Source organism: Triticum urartu, chromosome 1 (genome assembly GCF_003073215.2).
Source record: "Triticum urartu cultivar G1812 chromosome 1, Tu2.1, whole genome shotgun sequence".
In the NCBI taxonomy this organism is placed as follows: domain Eukaryota; kingdom Viridiplantae; phylum Streptophyta; class Magnoliopsida; order Poales; family Poaceae; genus Triticum; species Triticum urartu.
Window position 1 is genome coordinate 556,538,083 of NC_053022.1, and position 26,000 is coordinate 556,564,082.

The window sequence follows — 26,000 nt, forward strand, 5'->3', positions numbered from 1 at the left end:
TACTGTCATACATTTACCTAAATCTCCTATTTAGTGCAGAAACTTTCGTATCTCATTGAAAACTACATTTCCCACCAAAAACCTATATTGTTGCATACTGTTAGTACCCCTCCTGATCTTCCAACAGTAGGGATAAAGGCAGACATGTGTAGTCTTCTAGGATAGAACTTCCGAGTGACAACAGGCCACAGCACATCCACTCCCATCAAGTTTGTTATAAATATGTAGCCATTTATCTGAAGCATTAAACCATAAATAAGTGAACACCCCTTTCTACTGCCAGCACCAAGTAGAGAGAAAAACCTAAGGTCTGGAACTTGAAGTGGACCAGCACCAAAGAGCAAGAGACCATAAAAGCAGAGGCACTACTTCAGTGGCAGCAGACCAAATATAAGGTTCATACATACTCATGAAGTGTCAGCTTCACAAAGCAATCACATAAGTGGATATGCAATTATTGAATTTGTCACAAGGCCAGAAATTATTAAATTTGTCACAAGGCCAGAAATTATTAAATTTGTCACAAGGCCATAATCAGTCCCAGCTACCAACTAGGTGTGGAGCTCATCTACTATCCATTCATCTCTTCACTCATTAGATAACCCGTTTCGTCAATTGGCGCAGAGACCAACTGCATTGCGGAAGTTAAACGAACTATGTGAAACATAAAATTGAAGTCAAGTAAACTATTTGCAAAAACCAACTAACCAGCTACAACTTAGAAATGGACATGGGTGCACCTAATAAACTATTAGTTTTTGGATACATTCCTTCTTAACTGCACTGGCTTGACGAGCATGTTGGGCTAAGTCCCTCCACATGGAGGTGTGTTGCCAGCCGAACATCAGCCCATAAGTCCAACACATGTGAGCCGTTGATCTTCGCTGCATCCAACGGCTGAGAGCGCTTCTAAAGAAGTGAGGCAAGGAGAAACCCTAGCCACTCCACCCCTTGCTGGTGGTGGCTGCCATTCGTGAGAGTGAGAGAGAGAGAGAGCACATAAGAGAAAACACAACCTGAGAGAGAGGAAGAAGAAGCAGAGGTTCTGTCCAGATTTGCTGCATCTGACTAGACAGTGGTCAAGCTGGTGGTTGGAGGCTCAAACGTGCTTGGATTGACCCCAAACTTGGTGAGCTCGTTCCTTACTTTGAGTACTTCGATCTGGTTAGCTAGTTTGAGGATTGGGTCAGTGGAGCATCCGATTTGAGAGTGGTTTTGTCAGCTCTGACTGCTGCAGTTTCAGAACAGTATTTTTGGGAGACGAACAGTTTGGATAGGCAAATGACGTCCGATTGAGCTGAAATTTGGAGGGGATGTCAAGAACTCATGTGCCTATATGTCTGCCAAATTTGGTGATGTTTGGTTCAGCGGTTTAAGAGCAGTTTGCAAAACACTGAAGGGTACAGAAGCTATGTAAACTCTGCTTTGCTGAAATCTTGCCTCTTGTGGCTGTTGTTGCTGTTGCCGGTTGGCAACGTGGAGAGTGTGTTGTCAATCTCTCTAGAGGTTCTAGAGCAAACTTTGTAATCATCACTCTCATAGTGAAGTTGCATGGACCGGTCGGTCCACAGCCATGGTTTTTTACTCCTCAAGTTGAGCAGGTTTTTCCACGTTAAATCCTGTGTCACTTGTGCATGTTGTTTGTGTTATTCCGCTGCTTACTTGTTGGTTGAAGCTGTCCTCAAAGTTCATCACAAGTGGAGGGGGTTGTGTAGTGTGCATATTTGCCGTGTCGGTAAATTTGTGCTGCACATTATTGCTGTCCAGCCCCAACAAAGTGGTATTAGAGCCTTGGTTTGCTGTGCAAATTGCTGAGTTTCTTGTGGTGAAAGATGGAAGTGAATACCAGCAGGATGATATCTTTGAATGGTACAAATTATCAAGCATTGAAGGGCAAGATGGAGGACTTGTTGTATGTGAAAGAATACTGGAAGCCAGTGTTCTCCACTGAGATGCCGGAGGGCATTGAGGAAGGTCAGTGGAAGGTACTTCATCGCCAAGCTTGTGGGTTTATTCAGCAATGGGTCGACGACAATGTTTTGAACCATATCATTGATGAGACACATGCACGCACCTTATGGCAGAAATTGGAAGAGTTGTTTGCCCGAAAAGAAGGTACAAACAAGATGTTCTTGATCAAACAATTGATGTGCTTGAAGTACAAAGAGGGTCGGCACTCTAATTGCAGATCATGTGAATACATTCCAAGGCATTATAAATCAGCTTTCTTCAATGAGAATAACATTTGAAGATGAAGTGAGAGCTTTGCTGCTACTAGGCTCATTACCGGACAACTCGGAGACCTTTAAGGTCACGGTTTGCAATTCAGCACCTAATGGAGTTGTCACTTGGAATCTTGTGAAAACCAGGGTACTAAATGAAGAGTCCAGAAAGGTGGCTAAAGCTAGTTCTTCGTCACATTCAGAGGTGTTGGTCACTCAGTCCAGGGGGAGAAGCAAGAGAGGAGGTCCAGGTAAAGGGGTAGAAAGAGGTAGGAGCAAATCAAAAAGTAAGTATGCTGATTATGAGTGCCATCACTGCCATCAGAAGGGCGACATTAAGTGGCAATGTGATGAGTGGAAGAAAGACAAAAAGAAAAATAATAAGCAAAATCAGAAGCAAGTTGATAGTGATAGTGACACAGAGGGCAACCGAGTTACTGCAGTAGAAGAGGACATCATGCTTGTTATGCATGAAGAAAATGAGGGCAGATTTGGTTCCACTGTTGAGGAGAAGATCACTCTTGTTTCTGATGAAACCGTCAACCTTGTGGATGGTGATGTGATGATTTGGATACCGGACAGTGGTGCTACCATTCATGCTACATGTCGCAGAGAGCTCTTCACTAACTATATATCAGGTGATTTTGGTGTTGTGAAGATGGGGAACAATGATAGAGCAGCCATCATTGGAAAAGGAGATGTGCATTTGCAGACCGCAAGTGGTACAAGGTTAGTCCTCAAATCCGTGAGGCATGTTGAGGCACTTCGTCTCAATATTATCTCGGTTGGATTGCTTCATGGAGATGCACTAGTAGAAAAAGGGTCAAACGTGAAGCACATTAGTGCCGGTTTGATTTTGGCCCGGTACTAATGGTACCATTAGTGCCGGTTCGAACGGATTTGCATTAATGCCGGTTTGTGTTGAACCTTTAGTACCGGTTCGTGGCACGAACCGGTACTAAAGGAGTGGTGGCAGGCTGGCGTCAAGCCGGGGCCCCACGATCACCTTTAGTACCGGTTCGTGGCACGAACCGGTACTAAAGGTCTAACCTTTAGTACCGGTTCGTGCCATGAACCGGTACTAAAGGGGTTTGACCTATAGTACCGATTGGAGACACAAACCGGCACTATAGGGCAATTTTCAAACTTGAAAAAATCATAACTAAATCATCCTAATTCAGAAAAATACATATAATATATCAAAATTTGCAGAACAAGAGGATTGATCCGCTGAAACAACCAGTTTTCTGTTTCGACAATTTTTTAAAATCACAAAATTCCAAAGGGAAAATAGAGTTTTTGGGCGTTTTAGACGTTTTTTTGGACGTTTTTAGCGTTTAGTGCTAGTCAGCGTTTAGGGTTAGGTTTTATGGTCTAAACCCTTAGTTTTTACTATTTAGCATAGAGTTTCCGGCGTTTTAAGTCCCGGGTTTAGGGTTTAGGACAGTTATTGAAATGACAAATTGTAAAAGGAAAAAAAGATATGCTCTAATTTATGTTTTTTTGAATTTTGGTTAAATCTTGTCAAACCGGTCAAACAACTGATTCAAAAATATAGAGTGTTACCAAATAATTACGCAATAATATTAGTGTTACTAAATAAGTATCTCAGTTTTTTTGAATTTTGTTCAAATCTGGTCAAACTGTGGTCAAACTATGGTCAAACTACTTATTCAAGAAATATTAGTGTTACTACATAATTATTCAAGAATATTAGTGTTACTAAATAATTATTTCAATTTTTTGAATTTTGGTCAAATCTGGTCAAACTATGGTAAAACTGTGGTCAAACTATGGTCAAACTTATTCAAGAAATATTAGCGTTACTAAATAATTACTGTTTTTTTAGAATAATAGTTTCAAACTCAAACGGTGAAATGTGTGACTTCATGCTCAAGCTAAACTCCTGAGGGTTAATAGGATTGACATCTTACTATTGTCAGGAAAACAACAAGAGCAGACTCGGAAACAAAGGACCGGGAAGTTAGATGATTTGGAATGAGTGATCCACACTTGAGCAGTTAAGAGAGGTGATTAGAGACTAAATCATCAAATAATTCAGAAAAATTAAAAATCAAAAAAAAATTCCAAAATTTTCAAAAAAAATATTCAAAAAAAACCTTTAGTACACCAACCGGTACTAAAGGTCCCCCATACCAGGGCGCGAGCTCACGCCACGTGGTGGCACTTTAGCGCCGGTTCATGCCGAACCGGTACTAAAGGGGGGGGCCTTTAGTGCCCACACTTTAGTGCCGGTTCCATAACCAGCACTAAAGGCCCTTACAAACCGGTTTTAAAGCTCCGTTTTCTACTAGTGATGATTACTTGAGCAGTTTTGGAAAAGGGCAATACAAGCTCACCAAAGGCAACATGATTGTTGCAAGAGGAAAAATGGTCTCAGTTTTGTATCATGTTCATGCTAAGCTCTTTAGTGCTTCTGTCAATGCACTAGAGAAGGATGATCATTGTGCTCTATGGCACAAGAGACTTGGGCACATGAGTGAGAAGGGGATGACAGTGCTAGTGAAGAAAAAATTGTTGAAGGGTGTGAAAGGAGTTCACATCAAGAAATGTTCAGATTTTCTAGCAGGGAAGCAACACCGAGTTGCCTTCAAGACTCTACCTCCTCGCAAGAAGCCCGAGAAGCTAGACTTGATACATTCCGATGTTTGCAAAATGTCGGTAAGATCTCTTGGTGGTGCTAAGTACTTTGTGACTTTTATTGATGATTTTTCCAGGAAAGTTTGGGCCTTCACTTTGAGGATCAAAGATCAAGTACTAGGTGTATTCAAGCAATTCCAAGCCACAGTTGAGAGAAAAACCGAGAAGAATTGAGAAGAAGATCAAGTGCATTCGCACTAATAATGGAGGAGAGTACATTGGGCCATTTGATGCATATTGCAAGAAGCAAGGTATTAGGCATCAATTTACTCCCTCGAAGACACCACAGCTGAATGGTCTTGTTGAGGGGATGAACAGGACAATTATGGAGAGAGTTAGATGCTTGTTGTCAAGTGCAAAGCTACGCAAACACATTTGGGTTGAGGCTTTGATGACTGCAGTTTATCTTATTAATCTCTCACCAAGTTATCCTTTGCAGGGAGATGTTCCTAACAGGGTCTGGTGTGACAAGGACGTTTCATATGACCATCTGAAGGTTTTTGGGTGCAAGCCCTTTGTTCATATTCCTCAAGATGAAAGGTCAAAGCTTGATTCGAAGACACGGCAGTGTATCTTTCTTGGCTATGGGTGATGAGTTTGGCTACAAGCTGTTTGACCCTATAGCAAGGAAAGTTGTGAGAAGGCGTGATGTTGTGTTTGTTGAAGACCAAAAAATTGAGGATATTGTGAAGACAAAGGGGCAGGTTCCTCCTCAGCAGCAGCAAGACATGATTGATTCTGACCCAGTTCCTGCAGCTCCAGCTCCTGTGCAAGTTGAAGCAGATGCAGAAGATGTACAAGATGATGTACATGGTGGTGCAGGTGAAGAAGATGCTCCCCAACAGCAGCAGCAAGAGTATGATGTTGAAGTTGATGATCTGGATCAGCAGGAAGCACCAGCACCAGAAAGTCCACCAGCTGCTCCACTCAGAAGATCCAACAGGGGTCGAATTCCTTCTAGCAGGTATCCCTCGGATCAATACATGGTGTTATTATCTGACGGTTCAGAACCTGAATGCTTTGCACATGCAATGAAAGATGAGCACAAGAAGGAGTGAAAAAATGATATGCAAGAAGAGATGGATTCCTTGCATAAGAATCATACTTATGAGTTGGTGAAGTTTCCCAAGGGCAAGAAAATTTTGAAGAACAATTGGGTCTACATAATCAAGCAAGAAGAGCACACATCACATCCAAGGTACAAGGCCAGACTAGTTGTAAAAGGATTCAGCCAAAGAAAAGGCATTGACTATGATGAAATCTTTTCTCCGGTTGTGAAGATGACATCCATAAGAGTAATCCTTGGCATGGCAGCAAGTCTCAGCTTGGAGGTTGAGCAAATGGATGTGAAGACTGCATTCCTTCATGGTGGAGGAAGAAATATACATGGAGCAACCTGAGGGGTTTCTTGTGAAAGGCAAAGAAGACTATGTGTGCAAGCTGAAGAAAAGTCTCTATGGTCTGAAACAAGCACCAATACAATGGTACATGAAGTTTGAAGCTGTCATGGGGGCGCAAGGCTACAAGAAGTGTAGCTCGGACCATTGTGTGTTTATTCAGAGGTTCTCAGGTGATGATTTCATTATATTATTGCTCTGTGTTGATGATATCCTGATTGTTGGCAAGAATATCTCTAGGATTGCTAAGTTGAAGAAGGAGTTGAGCAAATGTTTTGCTATGAAAGACTTTGGTCCAGCAAAGAACATTCTCAGAATGAGAATTGAGCGAGACAGAAATTGCAACAAGTTGTACTTGTCTCAAGAGAAGTATATTGAGAAGGTACTTCAGAAGTTCAGGATGGAAAATACTAAAGTTGTGAGCTGTCCACTAGCAGCCCATTTCAAGTTGAGCAGAAAGTAATGTCCTACCACAGATGAGCAGAAAAAGGAAATGCATCATGTTCCTTATGCTTCAGCGGTTGGGAGTTTGATGTATGCTATGGTATGTACATGGCCTGACATTGCTCATGCTGTTAGTACTGTGAGCAGATTTATGTCCAATCCAGGAAGACCTCATTGGGAAGCCGTGAAGTGGATTTTGAGATATCCCTGGGGCAGCACAAATCTGAAACTTTGCTTTGATGATGGTGAGGCCAAGCTGATTGCTTTTTTAGATTCTGACATGGCTGGAGATGTTGACAGAAGGAAGTCTACTTCAGGTTACTTGGTTACCTATGCAGGGGGAGCGGTGTCATGGCAAAGCAGGCTGCAGAAGTGTGTGGCACTGAATACAACTGAAGCTGAATTCATTGTAGTAACAAAGGCAAGCAAAGAGCTATTATGGCTGAAACAGTTGGCTTGTGAGCTTGCTTTCAAACTAGACAAGTATGTGTTGTTTTGTGGCAACCAAAGTGCTATCCACTTGAGTAAGAATGCAAGCTTTCATTCAAGGTCTAAGCATATAGAAGTCCGCTATCATTGAATTCGAGATGTGTTGTATTCCAAGCAAATGCAACTTGAGAAGGTTCACACCGATGACAATGGGGTTGATATGTTGACTAAAGTGGTGACAAGGAAGAAGCTTGAAGTATGCCACCGGCTCGCTGGCATGGCTGCCAGAAGGCAGTGAGACCCTCCATGATGTCGGGAGAGGGAGCTTGTTGTGCTAAGTCCCTCCACATGGATGTGTGTTGGCAGCCCAACATCAGCCCATAAGTCCAACACATGTCAGCCATTGATCTTCGCTGCATCCAACAGCTGAGAGCGCTTCTAAGGGAAGTGAGGCAAGAAGAAAATCCTAGCCACTCCACCCCTTGCTGGTGGTGGCTACCATTCGTGAGAGTGAGAGAGAGAGCACACAAGAGAAAACACAACCTGAGAGAGAGGAAGAAGAAGAAGCAGAGGTTCTGTCCATATTTGCTGCATCTGACTAGACATTGTTCAAGCTGGTGGTTGGAGGCTCAAACGTGCTTGGATCAACCCCAAACTTGGTGAGCTCATTCCTTACTTTGAGTACTTCGATCTGGTTAGCTAGTTTGAGGATTGGGTCAGTGGAGCATCAGATTTGAGAGTGGTTTTTGTCAGCTCTGACTGCTGCAGTTTCAGAATAGAGTAGTTTTGAGAGACGAACAGTTTGGGTAGGCAAATGATGTCCGATTGAGCTGAAATTTGGAGGGGATATCAAGAACTCATGTGCCAACTAGTCTACCAAATTTGATGATGATTGGTTCAACGGTTTAAGAGCAGTTTGCAAAATACTGAAGGGTATAGAAGCTGTGTAAACTCTGCTTTGCTGAAATCTTGCCTCTTGTGGCTGTTGTTGCTGTTGCCGGTTGGCAACGTGGAGAGTGTATTGTAAATCTCTCTAGAGGTTCTAGATTAGACTTTGTAATCATCACTCTCATAGTGAAGTTGCATGGACCGGTCGGTCCACAGCCGTGGTTTTTTACTCCTCAAGTTGAGGAGGTTTTTCCACGTTAAATCCTGTGTCACTTGTGCATGTTGTTTGTGTTATTCCGCTGCTTAGTTGTTGGTTGAAGCTGTCCTCAAAGTTCATCACAAGTGAAGGGGGCTGCGTAGTGTGCATATTTGTCGTATCAGTGAATTTGTGTTGTGCATTGTTGCTGTCCAGCCCCAACAGAGGAACACCCACCAGTAAATCATCATGGGGGTCCTCGGTCCGGCCCTCCTAGCCAGTGCATGTGATCTATCGTACTGGTATAAGACTGAAACTATCGTCTTTTGGAGTTTGGTTTAAAAGCCAAAAATAACCTATTTTTGTACTTTTGCTTTTGGCAAAGATTGTTGATTCTTTGTTCCTTAGCACTAGCCACACTATTCTTTTTCTTAGTGGAGGTGTAATCCTAGCTATGGGAATTGCATCAATTTCTTCACTAACCTCTTCTCTCCGTTGCATTCTAGTTGGTAAAGATCAGATCTGAACTTCTTTGCGTCTTTGTCGGTGTCAAAACCGGCGGATCTCGGGTAGGGGGTCCCGAACTGTGCGTCTAGGCCGGATGGTAACAGGAGACAAGGGACACGATGTTTTTACCCAGGTTCGGACCCTCTCGATGGAGGTAAAACCCTACTCCTGCTTGATTAATATTGATGATATGGGTAGTACAAGAGTAGATCTACCACGAGATCAAGGAGGCTAAACCCTAGAAGCTAGCCTATGGTATGATTGTTGTATGATGAAGTTGTCCTACGGACTAGAACCCTCCAGTTTATATAGACACCGGATAGGGTTAGGGTTACACAGAGTCGGTTACAAAGGTAGGAGATCTTGAATATCTGCATCGCCAAGCTTGCCTTCCACGCCAAGGAAAGTTCCATCCGGACACGGGACGAAGTCTTCAATCTTGTATCTTCATAGTCTTGGAGTCCGGCTGAAGGTATAGTCCGGCTACCCGAACACCCCCTAATCCAGGACTCCCTCAGTAGCCCCTGAACCAGGCTTCAATGACGACGAGTCCGGCGCGCAGATTGTCTTCGGCATTGCAAGGTGGGTTCCTCCTCCAAGTTCTTCATAGAAGATTGTAAGCACCAAGAGTAGTGTCCGGCTCTGCAAAATAAGTTTCCACATATTGCCGTAGAGAGAATAATATTAACACAAATCAAATCTGCTGACGTATTCCGCAGTGTGTCATCACACTACGCCCAAGTCCTTTACTCAAATTGTTTTTACTTTTCCACCTCAGCACGTTTTGCGAGGCGGTTTTCTTGGCACGTCTTGTCAAAGCAGAGATCGTGTCCCCTTTTTTCGGGATTCTCATCAATACGGACATGGGTAACCCAATCGTGTCCGTTAGCACGTTTCCTCGATTAAAGGCGAGTCCCAATGGTTACGGGGAGGGCTCTTGGTATTCGATCTCTTATAAAGAGACCAAGACCTTACTCCTTTTTCCAATCTCAAACAAGTTCGCCCGTCACCTCGAGTTCCAACACCCTAGGCTCTAGATTCCAGGCACTTCGGACCTTCGACAATGTCCGGTTCTGACCTTCAAGGCCAGTGGACACCCTCCACCGTCACGGAGGAGGACGTGCTAAAGTTGAGAGAGGCTAGGTTCCTGACCGGCGAAATTCCGCATAGGTTGCCTGCTCAAGGGCAGGTCATTCCCAGTCCCCAGCCCGGTGAGAGCGTGGTATTCATGTCTCACTTCCTTCGGGGGTTAGGCTTCCCAATGGACCCCTTTGTGAGGGGGCTGCTGTTTTATTACGGGCTGGAATTCCACGACTTAGCTCCGGAGTCCATCCTCCATATCTCCTCATTTATCGTCGTGTGCGAAGTGTTCCTCCGTGTTACCCCTCACTTCGGATTATGGCTCAAGACCTTTAAAGTGGAGCCGAAGATGATCGAGGGACGGCACGCAGAGTGCGGAGGCGCTGTTATAAGCAAGAATGCCGACGTTCCATGGCCCGAGGGCTCTTTTCAAGAGGAGCTTGGCTTGTGGCAACGAGAGTGGTTCTACATCACCGCTCCCAGGGGCACCAAGTGGGTGGCGCCTCCTTCCTTTCGCTCGGGTCCCCCACCACGGCTAGCGTCATGGGTCGGCAAAGGGTTAGATTGGGGGTTACCCAAAGACGTGCCCTTATTGCAGGGCCGCATCAAGGATCTCTTAGAAGGAGACTTCAGCCTGGTCAAGGTGACGCAGGTCATGCTGATTCACCGAATATTGCCCGGCAAACGTCGCTCCCTTCGCCTGTGGGAGTTTAATCCAGAGGGACCGCGAGCTCTCCAGAATTTCATGGGCGCAACGCCCGCGGAGATGTATAAACTGTTCTTCGGATCACAAGAGATGTGTCCGGATTTGACCGAGGACGCAAGCCTAAGCTGCAATCGCCCGAATACTCAAGTAAGGAACCTTGTGCCCGGACCTGCTATCCGTATAATTGTCGTAAACTTGCCCCTAAAAGAGCTGTCCTTTTAAACAGGAGTGGATAGCGAAGGCAAAGCTGATCAGGTGTCCGGCTCCCCTACCCGAAACCAGGCCGGATCCCGTGCTTGTCAGGATGTTGAAGATAATGCCTTTGGAGGGAAGTAAGGGGGAGGACAAGGAAACTATGGCCTCCTCGAAGGAGGTTGTTCCGAAGGGAGGAACCGACAATTCCTCTCCTAAGGGGAAGAAGAGGGCCGCCTCTGACGACCCGGAGACCATGGCCTCGAAGCGGGGGAAAAAACCTCGTCAGAGGGTCCGACGCCGGGGAGTTCCTCGGTCGAACTACGCCCTCAAAGGGATCAGCCCTCCAGCGAGCCGTAAGTAGAGAAATAAGGTTTTCCTTTTGAGGGATGAGAGAAATCCTTGATTTTATATCTGAGAAGATTAACCGAATTTTTACCTTGTAGCTCGGACCTCAGCCCTTCTCAGCAGAGCTCGTCTTCGGGGGATCTTCTTCCGGAGATGACGGAGAGCGGGACGCCTCCCCCTGCCGTGCCGCCTAGCGAGACGGGCGACCCTGAGGTGTCGTCGCGGAGGGTTCCTCCGAATCCGGCAGGGGCGGAAGATAGCTATGTGGCCCCCCAAGATTCTCCGCGTCCGGCCTTCGAAAGAGGTCATAGGACAAGTTCGGCACCGTCTGGTGCTCGGCCGGAGGAGCTAAAGATTCTGCTGGGGCGAGCTTCTACCTCAGAGGAGCACCGTGCATTGATGGGCACGGTGATTCAAAGGATTTCATCCGCAGAGAGCGGATTGCATGAGGCCGTCAAAAGTTTACTGACGGGTTTTGAGGTACGTTAGATAATGTACACTTTTGTCAGTTGCGCATAAGTAAGATGCACCCCGTGTAGATAGTAGCCCCTGAGACTCTGCGCGTCGTCAAGAAATGACGGCACGCAGAGGATCATAATCCCAGGTCTAAAATGTCTCCTTTGAATGTAGGCGGCGGGATGTCCGGAATCGAGCCGAACTGGTGATTTTGCCGAACTAAAGCGGCAACTGGACGTGGCAGATGCCGACATCGCGCTTGTCAACAAGCGGCTTGATGAGGCTCAAGGTATGTAATTCATCGGGCGGAATCTGGTAAGAGGAGCTTTATGCCAGTATCTTACAATGTGTGTGCTTGACGCAGATGGTGCGGCCGTCGTGGAGAGTCTTAGGGTAGAACTTGCCCGAGCTAAGGAACAAGCCAGAAAAAGCAATGCGGCTGCCGAGAAAGCCCTTGAAGAGCTGAGAGCCGAACAGGCTGCTCGCTGCCGAAGCAAGGAAGAGATGGCCGAGATGGCCGAGAAGTTAAAGAGTGCTGCAGACCGTTGCAAACTTCTTGAGAAGAAGACCGGGCGAGACAGACAGACTTAGAGAAGGCCGTTGCCGATGCCAAGGACGCTCGCTCTGCGATGAGAGCTGCGAAGGAGGAGCTGCGTCAGGCCGAACAGATTGCGGCTGGAAAGCCCTTTATGCTGCGGAGGAAGTTTTGTGATCCGAAGTTTGCTCCGTTGGACCGGATGTGGAGTGTGGAGGACACCTATCTGGATTTGGCAGCAAATCCTACTGATGCGACCGAACACTTACGAGATCAAAAAGATCGTGAAGTGGAGAAGCTTTTCTGGTCGCAGTTCCACAATCCAGAGCGTCCACTGGCAGTGGACGATCGTTTGGCTCAATGGGACGAACTGAATAGGTTGTCTAGACTCGCCATGAAGTACGTCATGGGTCATCTGTGGCCGTGGAGATCGGAGCCGAAGAGTTATTTCAGCTTGGTGTAGCAATTCCTTGACGCGGTGCCGCATATTAATGCAATGAAGAGGTCAGTATGCATAGAGGACGCATGGATGGCTTTTGCCCATGTCAAGACATACTGGGCAGAGATGGAGACCACCGTTGTTGTGTCCTGAGACTCAGACGAAAGCCGAGTACCCTCGGAGCGCTATTTTCAGGAAGTCCTTGAAGGCGCTCGTGTAATAGAAACGCAGTGCTCGAAGGATGCTATTTTATGATAGCATATGTAATTATAAAGCAATATTTTTATAAATTGTAGTGGCTTTTTATACTTGTGCCTTCAAGTATTGAGAACACCTCATGTGCGGCCGTTTTAAGATATATATATACAAAATCTGAAAGATGGCAGTCGTTGGCTTCAGCCCCCACGCACATAGTGCGGGGGTGCTCGCAGAAGACGCATTTTCACACTTAACCCAACGTCTTGGTCCTACAAAGGAGGTGATAGCGCAGCGGGCCAGGCAACCGGACTATAATGCTTTAACACTTTCACTTAGCCATAGGAGCTTGACAGTGGGACTATTTAGGTAGCCCCTTGGTGGCGACTGCGCTCGCCCGCGTTCGGGGCGCATATGTGCCTGGATGGGAAACGGCCCTTCGTTGAAGCGGAGGAATCCTATAGATTCCGATAGGTCATTGAGTGGCTGACCAGTCTCACGCTACATCATGACAGTCAGTTTTCGGCTTTCTCTACTGAGGTGCTCGCCCGGCCGAACCGGGGCACAATCGCAGTAGTTCTCCTGGTGCTACCTTAGCCGATAGAGCGGAACATAAGGTAGCCGAACTCAGGAGCCGGGCAACCCAACATTTGACCAAAGACATGATTCGGAGCTGATGCATATAATGCCAAAACTCGCGACGCCGAACACTCCCTAAGGTGTTCGGTCTTTATAAGTGTTGGCGAAACAACACCCTTTATAAAAAAGCCCCTAGTGTCCAGGTACGCGCAAAACTTCTAACGTGGCCGCATGCCAAGACGCCAGCCTCCTCCGTGGTTATATTAGAGAAAACCAGGGGATATGTAGCAACAAGAGACAGTAAAAAAGGTTTACGCAGGGTCTTAATCTAAAAAGAATCCTTAGAACGGGTCCCTACTACACGTCTGCACCTGTGTCTCTGTTGTGCCATATCCTGGACGGGCGCCGCACGACGTTCATCTGTAAAAGAGAGGAAATGAGTTGAAAATGGGTCGTGCCGAGCAAAAGTTTAGAATAAACAAAGTATAAAATATATAAAATTGAGCTTTATTGTCTCTCATTGTATATGTACAAAGCCCCTAGTGTGGGGTATATGGCCCCTAAGCCTGCAGCAATGATAAGTTTGTACCGAACTCGTCTATCCGCGTTCGTGGTCTTTAAGGACCTATTCCGAAGTTTTTTGGCCGGTGAAGCCATTTTACTGTGGGGCTGTCAAAGCGGCCGCACAGTCCTCCGCTTGGGGGAGGCGCACTTCAATGCTTCCCCTTCAAAGAGATGATGCCTCGTGGACCGGGCATCTTAAGCGTTAGAGATGCATAATGCGGTATTGCGTTAAAGCGGGTGAAAGCTTCGCGTCCCAGCAGTGCCTGATAGCGACTCGAGAATGGGACGATGTGGAAAATAAGCTTTTCGCGGCGGAAGTTATCGGTATATCCGAATATAACTTCGAGCCGGAGAAAACCCATGCACTGGGTGTCCGGACCAGGCGTTACCCCTTGAAAGGAGGTTTTGCTGCGGTGGATTCTTGCTGGGTCTATCCCCATGTGATGGATTGTGTCCTGATATATCAGGTTTAGTCCACTGCCGCCGTCCATAAGGACATTTGAAAACTGGATTCCGCCAATTATTGGATCGAGTATCAAGGCAGTCCATCCTGCGTTCATGATACTTCTAGAATAATCCAGCTGATCGAAGATGATTGGTTTTGACAACCAGTGGCGGGGCCCTTTTGGGATAGGTCGTGTGGTGCGTACCTTTATGGGCGCCGCACGTTTTATTATGTGAAGTAAGTTTACAGTTTTTACTTCTTGTGGGAAGTTCTTTTGTTTCCTGGTGCTCTGCTTTTGGGGTTCGTCCTCGTCTTCGCTCGGTGTGTCGAGCTCCTTGTGTTCGGCATTGAGTCTGCCGGATTGTTTGAAAACCCAACAATCTCTGTGGGTATGGTTAGCGGGCTTCCCGGGAGTACTGTGTATTTGACATATCCTGTCCAGGATTTTGTTTAAGTTGGATGGATCATCCCTGTTATCCTGGAGGGGCGGTTTTGTCTGATTCTGCCGTGAGCTTTTGAATCCGGCGTTAACTATCGTGCTCTTCGGACTTTTTTTCTTAGTTCGGCGACGGTCCTTGTTACGTCGCGGTTTTCCGTTTCCATCCCTAGTTTCGGATGTACTTGGGTCGCTAGGGCTGCATCTTGCCAACCAGCTGTCCTCTCCTGCACAAAAGCGGGTCATGAGGCTTGTTAGTGCGGCCATTGTTCTTGGCTTTTCTTAGCTGAGGTGTCTGGCGAGCCATTCGTCTCGGACGTTATGCCTGAAAGCTGCTAAGGCTTCGGCGTCCGGACAGTCGACTATCTGATTCTTTTTAGTGAGGAATCTATTCCCGAATTGCCGAGCTGATTCTTCGGGCTGTTGAGTTATGTGACTAAGATCGTCTGCATCCGGAGGGCGGACATAGGTCCCTTGAAAATTTTCTCGGAAAGCATCCTTGAGCTCTTCCCAACTTCCAATTGTGTTTTCAGGAAGGCTTTTAAGCCAATGCCGGGCTGGCCCTTTAAGCTTAAGGGGTAAATATTTTATGGCGTGGAGATCATCTCCTCTAGCCATATGTATGTGGAGGATATAATCCTCGATCCAAACTCCAGGGTCTGTTGTTCCATCATATGCCTCTATGTTTACGGGTTTGAATCCCTCTGGAAATTCATAGTCCAGGACCTCATCGGTGAAACATAGGGGGTGTGCGGCGCCCCTGTATTTGGGTGTGCCGGATTCTGATGATGGTTTTATTGCATTACTCACGAGAGCTTGCTTTCTAGGCCCGTAAATGGACCTGACTGGGCCATGGTGCGAATCCTTAGGTGGGTCGCATGCCGATTTAAGTGTGGCGCCGCTTGCCGCTTTATGCTGGCCATGGGGTCGTCTATCCGACCGTGAGGCTTTCTTATTTTTTGAATGCGAGGGCTCCAGGGCCTCTTCGTCGAATTCAGGCAGTAGCTTTCTCTTCGGATAGCTTTTAGTGCGGCGACTGTTGCCGTATTTATCTGCGGTATTGATTACTTTGCTCCATCTGATCCTGAGTGCATCTTCCGCTGTTTTTAGCTTCCGCTTCTGCTTTTTCAGGCTGCGTGCTGTTGCAATGAGCCTCTTGTGGAGATTTTTCTGCTTCATGGGTTTATCCGGCGTAAGGTCGTCCGGAATGCCGTTTTCGCCGAGGGAGGGATGTTCGGTTTCTCTATCCGTGTTGCCCTGTTCCGACGTTTGCTCTAAGGCCTCTCGTCGTCTACCGGCTCATCCTGCTCTATGGCTGGGTCTTTATCGAGGCGGGGCTTGGGTCAGCGTTTGCGCCGACGCTTTGATTGCTTTTCGGGGGGTCGATATCCCGTTCCATCCCCTTTTTCCTTGTTGTCGCTTCCTTTAGGGGTATCCACCATGTACACATCGTGAGATGAGGTGGCTGTCCAATGCCCTATGGGCGTTGTTTCATCCGTATCTCCTGCATCATCGTCCATGCTGTCGATGTCTACGGAGTCAAAGTTGAGCACGTTGTTTAAATTGTCGACAGTGGCTACCAAGTGGGTGGTGTGTGGGATTTGAATTTCTTCATCGTCCGTATCCCATCCTCGCTGACCGTAGTCCGGCCAGGGCTCTCCTGATAAAGAGAGAGACTTGAGAGAATTCAGGATGTCGCCGAAAGGCGAGTGCTGAAAGATGTCCGCGGCGGTGAACTCCATTATCGGCGCCCAAATCGGATTCGATCGGCAGGGGCGCGGGGGGTTCGGAGTCCGGATCCTCGGAGTCACGGGACATGCAGAGTGCGGGGCTGGCGTTCGGCTCGATCGCCTTTGAGATCGCAGCCCCCGAGGTGACGTCCAACCGCTCATCCTCGATTGGCGCAGCTGGCTCTGAATTAAGGGTCAGAGCCGGTGCGTTTGCGGCCTCCAGGGCACTGTTCGGCGGCAGAGCTAGATCATGCCCCACGAGACAGTGCGGCGCGCTTGGCTGTGGCTCGAATCCATCGAAGATCAAATCTCCGTGGATGTCTGCCGTGTAGTTTTAGGCTTCCAAACCTGACCTGATGGCCAGGGGCGTAGCTGTCGATCTGCTCCAGGTGGCCAAGCGAATTGGCGCGTAGTGCGAAGCCGCCGAAGACGAAGATCTGTCCGGGGAGAAAAGTCTCACCCTGAAGCGCATCGTTGTTGATGATCAAAGGAGCCATCGAGCCCAAAAGTGACGACACAGAGGAACTCTCAATGAAAGCACCAATGTCGGTGTCAAAACCGGCGGATCTTGGGTAGGGGGTCCCGAACTGTGCGTCTAAGCCGGATGGTAATAGGAGACAAGGGACACGATGTTTTTACCCAGGTTCGGGCCCTCTTGATGGAGGTAAAACCCTACTCCTGCTTGATTAATATTGATGATATGGGTAGTACAAGAGTAGATCTACCACGAGATCAAGGAGGCTAAACCCTAGAAGCTAGCCTATGGTATGATTGTTGTATGATGAAGTTGTCCTACGGACTAGAACCCTCCGGTTTATATAGACACCGGATAGGGTTAGGGTTACACAAAGTCGGTTACAATGGTAGGAGATCTTGAATATCCGCATCGCCAAGCTTGCCTTCCACGCCAAGGAAAGTTCCATCCGGACACGGGACGAAGTCTTCAATCTTGTATCTTCATAGTCCTGGAGTCCGGCTGAAGGTATAGTCCGGGTACCCGAACACCCCTAATCCAGGACTCCCTCAGTCTTCATAGTAACTTTGCTGTTTTATTCATAGAATGTTTTTATTTTTATTTTCTGCTATGTTTTCCAACACATGATGCAGCAGTGAATGCCCAACCGGGGCAAATGGCCTTAGCATGCGGGTCACCCATCATAGTTTATATGTAGAATACATAAAGAATGCCACACTCTTCTTCACAAGCAATTACTAGTTCTTTTTGTGCGAAAAGGCCTCAACCCACATATTAAGTAGGACTTGTCCTTACAAACACACCATTACAGAAAAAAATTAGAAACACAATCAAAATCTAGGGAGTATCGAAATCTTCTTTCTTCTGCATCCACCGGCGGTGTGTGTGATGTGAGCATAGGTCGATACTGCCTCTGGGCTTCTGCTTTGGAAGAGCAAACTTTTGAAACCTAGGAAGTTATAGACGTAGTGAACGCGAAGTCATCTATGTAGACCGGGAAGAGCCCGCGATCGTGATTTGCAAAGTAAATTGTCTCTCGGAAAAAACCCGCCGATAAGGGTCTGTAGAAACTTTGAAGAACAGAAAAATCGGTCGAATCCAAATGGAGCCACCAAAAAACCTAAGCCCGCCAAACACAGCTTCACATGCCCTCCGCCGCTGAAGAGCACATCAACGAAACATGGATAGGGTGGCGAAAAGATTATTCCTACCCTATGGCAACTCCACTGCTTCGTATCCCCGCAAACACGAAGATTCCCCAAAGAAAACATGAAAATAATCATCCATGCTGATGTAGGTCCGGGTCTGATGTCGAGCTCGTCGCCGACTAGAACCATGCATTGACGCCCTCTTCTCTGATAGTCCAGTTAGGTCGGGCTATCCATGAAGTGATAGATCCACTGGATCAGGGTAGGCTAGAGACTCCGATAGACCTACCTTCTACCTGGCCTTGCAGGCTTGAACCAGCAGCCATGATGATGTTGTGGCGGCGGTCATGGCAGTGAGTGGATGGCGGCGGTGGAGCTTCCCGTGAGTACCGCGCTAACCCTAGATCGGTAGGCAGTGACGGTGGGGTTTGTGGCAGCGATTAACCTCGTGACTCGTGCCACGGCCCCCACCTCTGTTTATATAGCGCGGGTCACAGGGGCCCACCAACCATATGAGGGTTGGGCGCCCCCGATCAGGGCGCAGATCTAAGGGCCCAGTGGGCCGTAGGGCCCACATGGAAGAGATCAATCTATCATTCTCCCCCTTGATCTCAACTTTACTTTTAACCTTATACTTTCTAGTTTATTTGTTTCATCACATATTGGTACATAGAGCATGTTTCATCGTCACAGCTTACTTGCCGATAGAATCATACAACTACAACATACGTTTTGTTCAGAAACAAATTCTATTCCTTTTTGGGCCTATCCAGGAATCATAAGGCTTTCCCTTAAACCCATGCCGGCTAAGTGTTCCTTGAACACATTGGGTGGTAAGCCTTTCGTTAGCGGATCCGCAAGCATACCTTTTGTCCTTATATGCTCGAGACTTATAGGTTGATCCTGGATTTTATCTTTCACAACATAATACCTTATCTCTATTATTTTGCCAACATTACTCGACTTGTTGTTGTGAGCATAGAATACTGCGGGTTGGTTGTCACAGTACATCTTTAGTGGTTTGTGAATACAATCTACCACTTTCAAGTCGGGTACAAATTTCTTTAGCCATATCGCCTGCCCCATGGCTTCGAAGCATGCTATGAATTCTACATACATCTTGGATGATGCAACTATCGATTGTTTGGAGCTTTTCCATGAAATAGCTCCCCCAGCGAGGGTGAATACGTATCCTGACATGGATTTTCTATCATCTTTGTCCCCCACAAAATCTGCGTCTGAATACCCTTTTATCTCTAGGGAATCACTTCTCCTGTATATTAGCATGTACTCCTTCGTGCCTTGTGCATAACGCAATGCTTTCTTTGCCATCTTCCAGTGCTCTATGCATGGATTCTCTTGATATCTACCGAGTACCCCGGTGATAAGGGCTAAGTCAAGGCGAGTGCACACTTGTGCATATTGTAAGCTACCAACTGCCGAAGCATATGGTACTGCTTTCATTTGATCGATCTCGTACTGGTTCTTGGGACATTGGAATTTATCAAAACTATCGCCCTTGACTATTGGAGCAGGTGTGGCTTTACTCGCATGCATATTAAAAACTTTAAGAACCTTTTCTAAATATGCTTTCTGCGATAGTCCAAGACTCCATTATTCCCATCTCGGTGAATTTCTATGCCCAAAACATATGATGCTTCACCAAGATCTGTTATGTCAAAATTTGAGGATAAGAACTTCTTTGTTTCTTGTAGTAGACTAACATCACTGCTAGCAAGCAGGATATCATCCACATACAAGATTAGGAAAATATATTTCCCATTTTAAACTTTGCATAAATGCAGTTATCCTCAATTTTTTCTTTAAATCCTAAACTTTAATCGTTTGATTAAACTTTAGATACCACTGTCTAGAGGCTTGCTTTAATCCATAAATGGATTTCTTCAGGCGGCATCCCATATTTTGCTTGCCTTCCATGATAAAACCCTTGGGTTATTTCATGTAGACATTTTCTTTTAAATCCCCGTTGAGAAATGCCGTCTTTACATCCATTCGATGCAACTCTAAATCAAAATGAGCAACTAATGCCATTATGATTCTGAAGGAATCCTTACATGAGACTGGAGCAAATGTCTCATTGTATTCTATCCCTTCTCTTTGTGTAAATCCTTTTGCCACGAGTCGTGCTTTATACTTTTCTACATTCCCTTTAGAGTCATACGTAATTTTATAGACCCATTTACAGCCTACTGTTTTGGCTCCTTTAGGAATTTCCTCTAAGTCCCAAACATCTTTGGAACTAATCGATTTCATCTCGTCTTCCATTGCCTTCATCCACTTCGATGAATGAGGGCTTCTCATGGCTTCTTCATATGAGGTGGGATCTTTTTCCATATGAACCATTTCTGTGTTATAAACTTTGAAGTCAGTAGAAATAGCTGACTTTCTTGGTCTTGTACACCTTCTAAGGGCCTCATTTTCTGGCACATTCCTCAACTTCTGGCACTTCTTCTAAAATTTGCTGCTGCACCTCCCTTTCATGCTCAACAACGGGTTCAGTCGGCTCCTGACAGACAGGTTCCGGGTGTACCCCCATAGTTGTCATGGGTGGAGTTGCAACTGGTAGTGAGAAAAATGGCTCATGAATCATCGGATTAGGTGCATGCACCCTCTTCTCCTCAAGATCATTTTTTCGAGCTACCATGCTCCCCCTCATCATTTCGTCCTCTAAGAAGACTGCATGTCTTGTTTCTACAAACTTTGTATGACTGTCTAGACAGTAGAAACGAAAACCATTTGATCTGTCTGGATAGCCAATGAAGTGGCAACTCACTGTTTTGGGATCTAACTTTGCAATGTTTGGATTAAACATTTTGGCCTCAGCAGGGCACCCCCACACCATGAAGGGAGGGCACCCTTCCTGTCCATAGCTCGTACGGTGTTTTGGGCACCGACTTGCTTGGTACTCTATTGAGAATGTGAATGGCGGTTTTAAGCGCCTCCATCCATAATCCCAATGGCAAGCTGGAATAACTCATCATGCTGATAAGTGTACGGTTGAGCCTTTCAGTTACTCCATTCTTTTTCTCCCATAGTGGGATACATTAAAAGCACATGAGTTATCATATCTTTCTCTTGCCAGAATTTCTCCCGCCATACGGGATTTTTTTTACATAATATTATGTCAGCTTTACCCCATTACGCAGGTATTTTCCCAGACTTTTCCCGCCATGCGGGTAATTCCCTGTAAGGGAACATAAATGCCAGAATTGGCTCTTTTGACTGCATATTCAATCATGAAATTTAGGAATAAATCTGAATGCTCTTTGACACACATGCTTGATCCGACATTGGTCAAATTAACACGCATGTTGCTTGTTTCATCTCAAATCATGTTGACTGAAAAAATCTTTCATCAACCAACACTCTCAATGATCTATTTCTTTTCTTTTGATGCCATTCTTTAGACCTTTCTTGGTCATCTTTCGGGTTATAAGTACCCAGTCATTCGCTTTCATGAATGAAAGCATGGAAAACTTTTAGTCTGAGAAAACTTAGCCAATGATCAACAATAATGGGCATAAAAATAACCCTACATTGGTCTGGTTAAAAGAAATGCACATTAAACTTTTGAAACTTTCTTTTATATTCTAAATAACCGTTGTTGCAGAATTAGAATAAACATCATCCTTCTACATTAATTCAATATCACCGTTGGGCGGAAATGGAAATAATGCATATAACTCATAAACAATGTGATGATAGTATTTCTATTAAACAACTTTGATAAGAACTAATCATCATGATCAACTTTATTGCAGCGGCAACAAGAAATATACATTTCTCTAGTTCAAGAGCATTTCTTGATCTTTATCCGTTCTCTGAAAATTGATCACTTTGATACAAAATTTATCAGAGATTTAAACTTTGAACATAAGACTCATAGAATTATAGCACTGGTATCATCAACGTTGGTCATAAAATAACAATACCATATTTTAACTTTAAAACAAATATCTTTCTTTTGTCATAGCGGAAACTATCTACATCTTATTTCACCACAGGGAAAAACATTGCTAAGAGCATTTCTTTCAATTAAATTTTTATGTTGGTTCCAATTTAATTGAAGGATAAAACTTTTACTTGGCAGTGGAAATTTTACAATATTCTATTCAAAAACAATTTTGTAATCTTTTACTCTCTAAGCAATTTTAACCGGTTGGTTCAAAAATGCATTAGAGAAGCAACAATTTAATCTTTTACTTTAGTTCTATTCACTTTTAAAAGAGCACTTTTATTTTCAATAATAAAACATGATCATGTTATTAACAACGTTCGTCATAAAAATAACATAATCATTTCATTTCATTTCAATAATTACTTTAATATGCTCTTTAAATATAATTCTATCTAAACTTTTATTTTCTTTGTAAAAGAGCACTATTAATTGTTTACGCAGCGGAAAAACATGAATAAAAATTCATGAACTTTTTATTCTTTACAGAAACTTTTCTTTGACCAAATAAAAAATTCATGAAGTTTATTATTTTCTTTATAAAATTCATGAACATTTCTTTTTCTGAAAATTTTCTATTTTCATTTTCAGAAACTTTTTCTATTTACTTTTCTATTTTCTAAACAAAAAATTTCGTTGGAAAAAAATTGCATAGAAAAACTATTGTAAATCTGCCCAAAATATGGACAAATTCATCAAAACTTTGCTCTGTAAAAAATAACGGACAAAATTCCTTTTTTACAGCCCGGCCCACGGCCTTCCTACTGCGCACCATGCGTGCCTCTTCGGGCCGTAAACGGCCCAGCCACCGCGTGCACGCGCCTGGCGGCCTGCTTGTACTCTGGCCCATCGGCCCGCTGGGGGGTAGAGGGCACCGCTCGCTGGTTGTCGTCGCATCAAATCCAACGGCCGTCCGCGCATATCGGGCGGGTCAACAAGCTGCAGCCACCCCCTCCCGTAACCCTAGCACCATTCCGCCCCCACGCGCCTCTCTTTGCATCTCGCTCCGCGGCGGCGGTGTCCGTCCAGGTAGCCGGCGACGGCCACCGCGCCGCGCGAGCCTGCCTGTGCTTTTTGCCCTTTCCCCCTTCCATGCGCCGCTCTTGCCTTGCTCGCTCCTCTCTCGCCCGCTCGCCCGGTCGCCATTCTTTCTTTCGCTCCCGCGGCGGCGAACCAGGGCGGAGCCCAACGAGGCAGCCCCTTCCGTCTCCCCACTCCGTTTCTGTGGCAGAGAGAGAAAGAGGGTCGGGCTTGCGCCCTCCTCTGCTCCCCTTGGAGCCTGCATCTGACTCTCTGTATAGCAGCGGGATTGGGGCTCCGCCGGCGACGGCGTGAAGCCATCGCGCCGCGCGAGCCGCCTTCCCTTTCCCCACTCCATTATCCACGAGAGAGAGAGAGAGAGAGAACAGAGCGGCCACCTTTTTCCTTTTCTGCTGTCTGCTCATCCCACATAGTGACAAAAAGAGAGAGAGATCCGGAGACTTTCTGATGCGGCGCCCCCGCTGACCCCTTTGCCGGCGTGCGCGAGCACCTCGAAGGTGAGCATACCGCCGTCAAACGGCTCGGTGCTGGTGCCCTTTGCCCCGTCGGGTGGTTCTTCTTCCTGGATCCTCGGCATGCCGATGTGATTCGGGATCGAGAGGAACGGCGCGGCCATGTGGTGCGGCGCAACTTTTCTTTGAGATTTCTTTTGCCCTCTGATTAGGGTTCTTGGCAGGGGATCTTTTTTCTTTTTCTGTTTATTCTTTGTACCGAAAATCTTAGCCTAGCATGGCCTGATACCATTGATAGATCCACTGAATCGGGGTAGGCTAGAGACTCCGGTAGACCTACCTTCTGCCTGGCCTTGCAGGCTCGAACCAGCAGCCATGATGATGTTGTGGCGGCGGTCATGGCAGTGAGTGGATGGTGGCGGTGGAGCTTCCCGTGAGCACCGCGCTAACCCTAGATCGGTAGGGAGTAACGGTGAGGTTTGTGGCAGCGATTAACCTCGTAACTCGTGCCATGGCCCCCACCTCTGTTTATATAGCGCGGGTCACAGGACCCACCAACCATATAAGGATTGGGCGCCCCCGATCAGGGCGCAGATCTAAGGGCCCGATGGGCCGTTGGGCTCACACGGAAGAGATCAATCTAACATGAAGATCTCTGCCCTGGACCCATTCGGTTGTCGCCGGCTTGACCGATGTCGTCGTGGCGCATCACCTGAAAAAGGCCGCCACTCGTGCAAACATCTCCTTTTCCATCCCACATCAACCATCCAACACGTCTATAGTAGGCTACCTCGATCTAGACGTTCTCGCAGCTGCCAGCACTGTCGGGCAAGCCCGACGACATCAAGAGGAACAGATGAGGTGGCGGCTAGGTTTGACTTGTCACCTCTCTAAAAAAACTCTCTCAGAGAACAAGCAACTACTAGTTTCAGACTCTTATGTACGCTGGCTAGGCCCGCCTGCAGGTCTGTGTGGCGTGGGTGTAGAGCTCTATATGTAAGTGTCCTTGATGGCGGGTTCTGGGCTACGTTGGGAGAGGTTGGGGCATGCATGCAGTATGACCCAACCTAGATGCAACCAGCAATTTAAGTGACCTTCCATTCGTCGGCGTCGCCTATCCTCCCTTAGCTTGGAAGAGGGATTCATTTGTTAGCTGGGTGTGCGTCCCGTGTTGGTCTTCTTCCAACCTAAGCTTTTCTTCCAGCCTAAGGTTTAACGGGTAAAAGCGTAAAATAAATTGACCCCTCTATCAAAAAGTGGCATAGCCAAGCATGCGTCTTCTTCTATTGATCCTGCTAAAGATAATGTAGTCTAAGAGCAACTCCAGCCGCGCCCCCAGCCGCGCCCCCAACACGCCCTCTCCAGGCGTTTTTACTGCGCCGGCGTCCAAAAATCGGCCCAATCACGCCTCCAGAAGCCCGTTTTTCTCCGGTTTGAGCCGAAACTGGCGCCGGCGGACCTAGGCCGAACCCGGCACGCTGGGGGACGCCCGGGCGAGAGGTTTTGGCGCGAAAGAGCCGCGGGCCAGCCGCGTCAGCGAGACGACACCTCGTCTTCCCCCAGAGCGCCTCGGTTTCCCGCGGGGAATCAATGGCAAGGCTGCCGCCGGTCAGCCTTGCCATTGATTCCTCACGGGCGGCCCGTCACGGGCGGCGCAGCGACGCCTCCCCTCCCGCCACGTGTACGCATGGCGCGGGCTATAAAACCCGCCGCTCCCCCTCCCGCTGGCCACATCAGCCCGAGTCCAAACCAGCCGCCCCCGAGCTCTGCTCTCTCCCGTCTCTACCGCACCGAGCTCTGCTATCTCACCCGTCCCCCTTAGCTTCCCTCTCCAGCGATGGCCGAACGCTTTTCCGGCGATGCCGCGGCGGCCAACGGCTTCGGCCGCCCCTCGCTCCAGGAGTGCGAGGCGTGGCTCCTGTTCGAGGCCAACATCCCGGCGCCGCCGGACATGCGCGCCAGGCTGACGGGGTGGAGTCTCCGCAACGGTGGCGTCCCCATCCCCCCGGTGCCCGACGTCGACGCGCGCCCCGGCATCTTCGCCGCCGAGGTCGACCGCGTGCGGTCGTCCCTGACGGAGGAGCAGCGCGCCCTCCCCCAGTACGCCGCCGACAACCACGCGGCATGGGCGGACTACTTCCAGCGGCGGCAGGCGCAGCGGCTGACGTCCACGAACGGGGCGCCGGTGGTGGGCGGCATCAAGAAGAACGATGGCCGCCGCGTCTGGTGGGGCGTCCCCCGCCGCACACTGCACGAGGTGATGGAGTACCTCGAGGACGGCAATAACCCGTCGCTGGCATACCCTATCGCGGTGGCCGCCCCCCCCCCGCCCCCCCCCCCCCCCCCGCACCCCCCCCGCACCGGAGTGCTGGGCCGTGGGTGCCCAGGAGGTTCGGCTCCTCCTCCCACTCTTCCGGCTCGCCGACGCTCTTCGGCGTCAAGGCGGAGCCCGCCGCGGA